Source organism: Cherax quadricarinatus, chromosome 33 (genome assembly GCF_038502225.1).
Source record: "Cherax quadricarinatus isolate ZL_2023a chromosome 33, ASM3850222v1, whole genome shotgun sequence".
Taxonomy (NCBI): domain Eukaryota; kingdom Metazoa; phylum Arthropoda; class Malacostraca; order Decapoda; family Parastacidae; genus Cherax; species Cherax quadricarinatus.
In genome coordinates this window covers 21,883,104-21,893,103 of record NC_091324.1, presented here as the reverse complement: position 1 = coordinate 21,893,103, position 10,000 = coordinate 21,883,104, and the positions used below count along the sequence as shown (strand labels likewise).

The 10,000-nt window shown below is 43.1% G+C and overlaps 1 protein-coding gene across 1 annotated transcript in view; it reads right to left on the bottom strand.

Annotated features, from left to right (window-relative positions):
* LOC128693844 (somatostatin receptor type 2-like) overlaps nt 1-10,000 on the bottom strand; it is a 68,653-nt gene that overhangs the window by 57,583 nt on the left and 1,070 nt on the right. The window lies entirely within an intron of this gene.

Below are 10,000 nucleotides of genomic sequence, written 5' to 3'. Positions count from 1 at the left end.
TTCCGGGAGCAAGGGGCTAGTAACCCCTTCTCCTGTATATATTACTAAATTTGAAAGGAGAAACTTTCGTTTTTCCTTTTGGGTCACCCCGCCTCGGTGGGATACGGCCGGTGTGTTGAAAGAAACATTTTAAAAGCGGTAATTTTCTTAATCTCTCGTGTTATGTCGAGAGATCTTGAAGAGATCTTTACTTCCCACCCCTCAGAGTGTGCTAAGTGCCGGCACCAACAGTCTAAACAGCTGTGAACCAGCAGTAACAAGGAGGCTTCACAAGCTCGCGGATCAGTACACAGGAGGACCTGTACACGGTCAGCACACGTGAGGAACTGTACACGGTCAGTACACGGGAGGAACTGTACACGGTCAGTACACGTGAGGACCTGTACACGGTCAGTACACGTGAGGACCTGTACACGGTCAGTACACGTGAGGACCTGTACACGGTCAGTACACGTGAGGAACTGTACAGTCAGTACACGGGAGGAACTGTACACGGTCAGTACACGGGAGGAACTGTACACGGTCAGTACATGTGAGGACCTGTACACGGTCAGTACACGTGAGGAACTGTACAGTCAGTACACGGGAAGAACTGTACACGGTCAGTACACGGGAGGAACTGTACACGGTCAGTACATGTGAGGACCTGTACACGGTCAGTACACGTGAGGAACTGTACAGTCAGTACACGGGAGGAACTGTACACGGTCAGTACACGGGAGGAACTGTACACGGTCAGTACACGGGAGGAACTGTACACGGTCAGTACACGGGAGGAACTGTACACGGTCAGTACACGTCTTTCTCAGGAATGGTAAAAAGAATTAAGGATAACAAGGGCGTGAGGCGGTGTACGATACAGCATTTTCTGATTGGATAAAGCAAGAATATGAGAGAGTACATGGGAGTACGTAGGTATATATAGGAGTACATGGGATTACGCAGGTATATATAGGAGTAGATGGGATTACGCAGGTATATATAGGAGTAGATGGGATTACGCAGGTATATATAGGAGTAGATGGGATTACGCAGGTATATATAGGAGTAGATGGGATTACGCAGGTATATATAGGAGTAGATGGGATTACGTAGGTATATATAGTAGATGGGATTACGCAGGTATATATAGGAGTAAATGGGATTACGTAGGTATATATAGGAGTAGATGGGTTTACGTAGGTATATATAGGAGTAGATGGGATTACGCAGGTATATATAGGAGTAGATGGGATTACGCAGGTATATATAGGAGTAAATGGGATTACGCAGGTATATATAGGAGTAGATGGGATTACGCAGGTATATATAGGAGTAAATGGGATTACGCAGGTATATATAGGAGTAGATGGGATTACGTAGGTATATATAGTAGATGGGATTACGCAGGTATATATAGGAGTAAATGGGATTACGTAGGTATATATAGGAGTAGATGGGTTTACGTAGGTATATATAGGAGTAGATGGGATTACGCAGGTATATATAGGAGTAGATGGGATTACGCAGGTATATATAGGAGTAAATGGGATTACGCAGGTATATATAGGAGTAGATGGGATTACGTAGGTATATATAGTAGATGGGATTACGCAGGTATATATAGGAGTAAATGGGATTACGTAGGTATATATAGGAGTAGATGGGTTTACGTAGGTATATATAGGAGTAGATGGGATTACGTAGGTATATATAGGAGTAGATGGGTTTACGTAGGTATATATAGGAGTAGATGGGATTACGTAGGTATATATAGGAGTAGATGGGTTTACGTAGGTATATATAGGAGTAGATGGGATTACGCAGGTATATATAGGAGTAGATGGGATTACGCAGGTATATATAGGAGTAGATGGGAAAGTTAGATGACTTGGTAGTCCATACGGGGACTTTCTAGATTAAAGACTATCGTTAATTATCGAGATGTGTGAGTCAAGGATAGTAAAGCAAACAGAGAGAGAGAGAGAGAGAGAGAGAGAGAGATCTACATCAAAGAGGCTCTTTTTTAAAACCTACACGTACGGCGGAGAGCAGCTCTCTAAGAGGGCTCTAAAAATGCAACATACACGAGCACAAAAAAAAAGGCTGAGACACAAAACTCTAGTCAAGAGTCCAGACAAAGAGTCGAGGCTCTTTCTTTGTTATTAATGAGTACAGAGTCGAAGCTCTTTCTTTGTTCTTAAAGAGTACAGAGTCCAAGCTCTTCATTTGTTCTTAAAGAGTACAGAGTCGAAGCTCTTTCTTTGTTCTTAAAGAGTACAGAGTCGAAGCTCTTTCTCTGTTTTTTTTGTTTTTGATTTGTACTCCCTTGTGACTCCTTGTATTGTACTGTACTCACTTGTACGCCCTTGTACTCCCATATACTTTCTTGTGCTTCACTGTACATCCTGATATTCCTTGTACATCCTTGTATCTCCGCGCACTTCCATGCACTAACATGTACTACCATGTACTTCCATGCACTAACATGTACTACCATGTACTTCCATGCACTAACATGTACTACCATGTACTTCCATGCACTAACATGTACTACCATGTACTTCTATAAACTAACAAGGATTCCCATGCACTAACATGTACTCAAATGCACTCACACTCCCATGCAGTACCATACACCCCCATGCCCTCCCATACCATCCCATGCACTCCCATGCCCTCCCATACCCTTCCATACACTCCCATGCCCTCCCATACCCTCCAATGCCCTCCCATGGCCTCCAATGCCCTCCTATGCCCTCCCATACCCTCCCATGCCCTCCCATACCATCCCATGCCCTCCCATACCCTCCAATGCCCTCCCATGCCCTCCAATGCCCTCCTATGCCCTCCCATACCCTCCCATGCACTTCCAGGGTCAAGAAAATAAAATAATAACAAACGCTGTTTATTACAAGCGATAATTCTTCCCCGTAAGTAATTCCCTTTAACAAGATAATCGGCAAATAATCCCCGCCAATTATATATCTAAATAAAACATTCGATAACCGATGACATTAAAGAGAATGACCGCGAAAAGTAATTTTTTCCCCTTTATGGAATTACATTAACCGAACCAGCGACAAAAAAAAATAATAGGTGACTGAAATGTAAAAATCAACATAATTTGCAAAAAAAAATTAATGTAGTTAATATTTTTTGACGTAAGAAAAAAAGTGAAGAATTCGACGTAATGTGAACATGGAAATGTTTATTTCTACGTCTTATAGACGTCGATGTTTATTTATGCGTCTTATAGGCGTCGATGTTTATTTCTGCGTCTTATAAACGTCGATGTTTATTTCTGCGTCTTATAGACGTCGATGTTTATTTCTGCGTCTTATAGACGTCGATGTTTATTTCTGCGTCTTATAGACGTCGATGTTTATTTCTGCGTCTTATAGACGTCGATGTTTATTTCTGCGTCTTATAGACGTCGATGTTTATTTCTGCGTCTTATAGACGTCGATGTTTATTTCTGCGTCTTATAGACGTTGATGTTTATTTCTGCGTCTTATAGACGTCGATGTTTATTTCTGCGTCTTATAGACGTCGTTGTTTATTTCTGCGTCTTATAGACGTCGATGCTTATTTCTGCGTCTTATAGACGTCGATGTTTATTTCTGCGTCTTATAGACGTCGATGTTTATTTCTGCGTCTTATAGACGTCGATGTTTATTTCTGCGTCTTATAGACGTCGATGTTTATTTCTGCGTCTTATAGACGTCGATGTTTATTTCTGTGTCTTATAGACGCCGATGTTTATTTCTGCGTCTTATAGACGTCAGAGGTATTTATTCCGCATGTTATAGACGTCGTTGACGTCTATTTATATGTGTTTTAGACGCCAGAGATATTTTATTTGTGTTTTACAAACATCAGAGATTTATTTCGCGTGTTATAGACGTCAGAGATATATAATTCGCGTTTTATACACGTCAGTATGTTTATTTAACGTGTTGAAAACATGAAACAATGTTTATCTTACTATTAACATTAAAGATACATCTTGTTTGATTACGGTGAAAATAACTAGTGCAAAAACTGAGAAAAAATGACGAAGATTTTTTGATAAACTAAGGAAGTGGAGTGACAGATGGATGATGGAATATAATGTTGATAAAATGCTATGTGATGGATATATATATATATATATATATATATATATATATATCTATATATATATATATATATATATATATATATATATATATATATATATATATATATATATATATATACTCAATAACCTGGAAAGAATCATTAGTGATAATGTTGTTGTCTGAGGACTTGGGTAAATATGCCAAGAATTAATATGCCTCTTCACTCAGAAGAGCAGCAAGGAGGAAAAGACAGACAGACAGAGAAACAGACACATACAGAGGTAGACACAGATACACGCACACAGATTTCTCCCCACACATACACACTCAAACATACACGTGTACACAGCAAGAACTGCAGCCACTGATGTTATCATCCTTCATCCCCTGAGAATGATGCTCTCTCTTATCACCTGAGAATGATGGCGCGTCCATGCTAGCATGTGTCAGGTTTGGACTTCATTGGTGGTACGTGTCATGAATGGACTTCAGAGATTGCGTGTGTCATGTATGGACGTCAGTGGTAGCGTGTGTCATATATGGACCTCAGTGATAGCGTGTGTCATATGTGGACGTCAGTGGTAGCGTGTGTCATGTATGGACGTCAGTGGTAGCGTGTGTCATATGTGGACGTCAGTGGTAGCGTGTGTCATGTATGGACGTCAATGGTAGCGTGTGTCATGTATGGACGTCAGTGGTAGCGTACAAACCCAGTCAACTTCCTGGTACACAACCCTGCAAGCAATCTCAAGTATCATCTCTAACGGAGGGAATTGGATGAGTTGATGGGGGGGGGTAGCGTTTTTTTCCTTTGTGTACAGCTCTAACAAATCATGATAAATCTCTACACACAGAGAAGTGTTGTCCCCAATCAACACTGGTTCTACAGCGTGTGTGTCTTCTCCACTTCGTCGACAGTGCACATGGTTCCGGCTTCATGAGCTCCTTGCAGTGTTTGATGTGAAAAGTTTATAGACTTTCACACTTATATTCCTGGCTCGTGTCGCGACCCAATGACCCACGTCAAGTGAACCACGTCAAGTGAACCACGTCAAGTGATCCACGTCAAGTGATCCACGTCAAGTGATCCACGTCAAGTGAACCACGTCAAGTGATCCACGTCAAGTGATCCACATCAAGTGATCCACGCCAAGTGATCCACGTCAAGTGATCCACGTCAAGTGATCCACGTCAAGTGATCCACGTCAAGTGATCCACGTCAAGTGAACCACGTCAAGTGATCCAAGTCAAGTGATCCACGTCAAGTGAACCACGTCAAGTGATCCACGTCAAGTGATCCACGTCAAGTGAACCACGTCAAGTGATCCAAATCAAGTAGTCCCCCCCCCCTCAAGGCAGTTACTGAAAACTGCTACAGTGCGTCAGTTTGTCCAACCACGAGGTTATCTCCATAACATTTAACATGCTAAACGAACGTAGAGGAAGAATCGTTGAACATGGCGTCACTAGCACCACCCACCTTTGCTCTCCGCTATCGTCAAGAGTAAGTTCATTTACAGGTGTCTCAGCAAGTGTTGTATGGCTTGCTGCCAATTTTGGCTCCTCTGCGTTGCTCCTGGTACCTGACTACGCTGGTCGGCAGAGCGTTGGCCTCGAGTTTTACGATTCACTTGCCGCGAGTTCAAGCCCCACCCGTACCGTGGTTTGTTTGCAATCGTGTCATTACGATTTCGTGAGTCATGAGAGCTGTCTCTACGGAACCCAGTCCTTGGATCATCAGGGCTGTTGCTGCATCATCCCTGTATCTTAGGTCATCCGCATCCTGGTGAATTATCAACCCCTTCCCCTCCTACCCTATGTGTTACTGCCTTGAATCTGCATAGTACACTCCCTTGTCACCGCCGCGCTACCCTAGTCAGTAGTGTCAATATTATCTCACCTGGTCACCTGGTCACCTGGTCACCTGCTCAGTCGTTATCATTCATATTACCTTAACTGCATTTTCGATTAAGATAAGACTTTAGTACCACATTTTTTATTGCAGTAAAGATGCATTTAAGATCTATTTTTTACGCATCCTATGTTTATCTTCTGTTTATAACTGTTTTTTTTTCTATTTTATTTTAATAAACAGAGAAGATACGTTTGATACGACAGTGACCATCCATCTCTCTCCCTCACATGAAAGTTTTTGCAACAACTGCAGCATTTATACTCCATTTCAGGAGGCCTGGTCAAAGACCCTGTTTCGGGCACGCTAATCCCGGCAACCATTAACAGAGTACAGAAAATCACCTTAATCTCGAGCACTGGTAAATCCCCCCTTCACCTCTAGTGTAAAACCAAGCTGGTCACAGATCATCCTCCCAACCGTTGCTGTGAGGCAGTGACTCTTGGAGTCGTTGCTGCGAGACAGTGACTCTTGCAGTCGTTGCTGCGAGACAGTGACTCTTGCAGTCGTTGCTGCGAGACAGTGACTCTTGCAGTCGTTGCTGCGAGACAGTGACTCTTGCAGTCGTTGCTGCGAGATAGTGACTCTTGCAGTCGTTGCTGCGAGACAGTGACTCTTGCAGTCGTTGCTGTGAGGCAGTGACTGCTAAGTACAGGGGCTCCAGGAGGTCCAGAAGGCTTCTTTCTCTACCCATAACAGGAACTACGGAAGACAGGCGAGTACAGCGCCTGAAACACAGACTTGTTCTATATTGCGTGGTCCTTGTGCCCATTTGTCTGTGTGCTCAATCGCACGCCACAGACACCCACGACTCTTTTGGTTGGATAACGGGGGTTTCAAGCCTATCGACTATACTAAGGCGTTAAGGTTGCAAGTAACCTTTTCACCACCAGATAAGAATGCTGTATTACCTAAAATAGGGATAAAAGTATAATATCAGCATACACACGCTGAGAGAATATACCTATACGTGTGTAGTCAGTCTCCACACACAAACACACACACACACCTGGTCCCTTCAAGGAAATTGGCATGATACTGCTGAGGGGCTCTTGATCCAAGGAATCAGAGCTACCCTCTTTTCCCTGGGCAAGACCTGATGACATCTCATTTCCCAGGTTCAGTGTCAACTGTATAGGTTTGTTGCTTCCCCGTAATAAGTGTTGATGATGATGATGATAATAATAATAATAATAACTGTAATAATAATAATAATAATGATAAAATAATAATAATAATAATAATAATAATAATAATAATAATAATAATAATAATAATAATAATAATAATAATAATAATAGCCATAACACATTCCAACCCACATGCAACATAACCTCCCTGCAACATATACCCCTGCTACATACAACCCTGCAACATATACCCCTGCTACATACAACCCTGCAACATATACCCCTGCTACATACAACCCTGCAACATATACCCCTGCTACATACAAAACTGCAACATACAACCCTGCAGCATACACTTCTGCTACATACAACCCTGCAACATACAACCCTGCAACATACAACCCTGCAACATACAACCCTGCAACATACAACCCTGAAACCTACACCCCTGCTACATACAACTCTGCAACATACACCCTTGCAACATACAACCCTGAAACATACACCCCTGCTACATACAACCCTGCAACATACAACCCTGCTACATACAACCCTGCAACATACAACCCTGCAACATACAACCCTGCAGCATACACCCCTGCTACATACAACCCTGCAACATACACCCCTGCTACATACAACCCTGCAACATACAACCCTGCAACATACAACCCTGCAACATACAACCCTGCAACATACAAACCTGCAACATACAAACCTGCAACATACAACCCTGCAACATACAATCCTGAAACATACAACCTTGCAACATAAACCCAATGAACATGCATCCCTGCAACATACAAACCTGCAACATACACCCATGCAACATACAAGCTGCGACATACAACCCTGCAACATACACTCAAGCAACACACAAGCCGCAACATACAATCCTGCAACATACAACTCTGCAACATACAACCCTGAAACATACAATCCTGCAACATACAACCTGCAAGATACAACCATGCAACATACAACCCTGCTACATACAACCCTGCAACATACAACCCTGGAACATGCAACCCTTCATCATACAACCCTGCAACATACAAGCTGCAACATACAATCCTGCAACATACAACCCTGCAACATACAATCCTGCAATATGCAACCATGCAGCATACAACCCTGCAACATAAAAGACGCAGCATACAACCGTGCAACATACAACCCTGCAACATACAACCCTGCAACATACAACCCTGCAACATGCAACCCTGTAACATACAACCCTGCAACATACAACCCTATAACATACAACCCTGCAACATACAACCCTGTTACATGCAACCCTGCTACATACAACCCTGCAACATACAACCCTGCAACATACAACCCTGCAACATACAACCCTGTAACATACAACCATGCAACATACAACCCTGCAACATACAACCCTGCAACATACAACCCTGAAACATACAACCCTGAATCATACAACCCTGCAACATACAACCCTGCAACATACAACGCTGCTACATACAACCCTGTAACATACAACCCTGCAACATACCACCCTGCTACATACAACCCTGCTATATATAGCCCTGCAACATACAACCCTGCAACATACAACCCTGCTACATACAACCCTGCAACATACAACCCTGCAACATACAACCCTGCAACATACATCCATGCAGCATACAACCCTGCAACATACAACCCTGTAACATACAACCCTGCAACATACACCCCTGTAACATACAACCCTGCAACATACAACCCTGCTACATACAACCCTGCAACATACAACCCTGCAACATACAACCCTGCAACATACAACCCTGTAACATACAACCCTGCAACATACAACCCTGCAACATACAACCTGCAGCATACAACCCTGCAACATACAACCCTGTAACATACAACCCTGCAACATACAACCCTGTAACATACAACCCTGCAACATACAACCCTGCAACATACAACCCTGCAACACACAACCCTGAAACACACAACCCTGCAACATACAATCCTGCAACATACAACCCTGCAACATACAACCCTGCAACATACAGCCCTGCAACATACAACCCTGCAACATACAACCCTGCAACATACAACCCTGCAACATACAACCCTGCAACATACAGCCCTGCAACATACAACCCTGCAACATACAACCCTGCAACATACAACCCTGCAACATACAACCCTGCAACATACAACCCTGCAACATACAACCCTGCAACATACAACCCTGCAACATACAACCCTGCAACATACAACCCTGCAACATACAACCCTGCAACATACAACCCTGCAACATACAGCCCTGCAACATACAACCCTGCAACATACAACCCTGCAACATACAACCCTGCAACATACAACCCTGCAGCATACAACCCTGCAACATACAGCCCTGCAACATACAGCCCTGCAACATACAGCCCTGCAACATACAGCCCTGCAACATACAACCCTGCAACATACAACCCTGCAACATACAACCCTGCAACACACAACCCTGCAACATACAGCCCTGCAACATACAACCCTGCAACATACAGCCCTGCAACATACAACCCTGCAACATACAACCCTGCAACATACAACCCTGCAACATACAACCCTGCAACATACAACCCTGCAACATACAACCCTGCAACATACAACCCTGCAACATACAACCCTGCAACATACAACCCTGCAACATACAACCCTGCAACATACAACCCTGCAACATACAACCCTGCAACATACAATCCTGCAACATACAACCCTGCAACATACAACCCTGCAACATACAACCCTGCAACATACAACCCTGCAACATACAAGCTACAACAGATAAATTTTGAGAATGCTTACATGAATTTTTTTCGAATTAAAATCGGAATAATTTTGCCCCATTTTTCAGA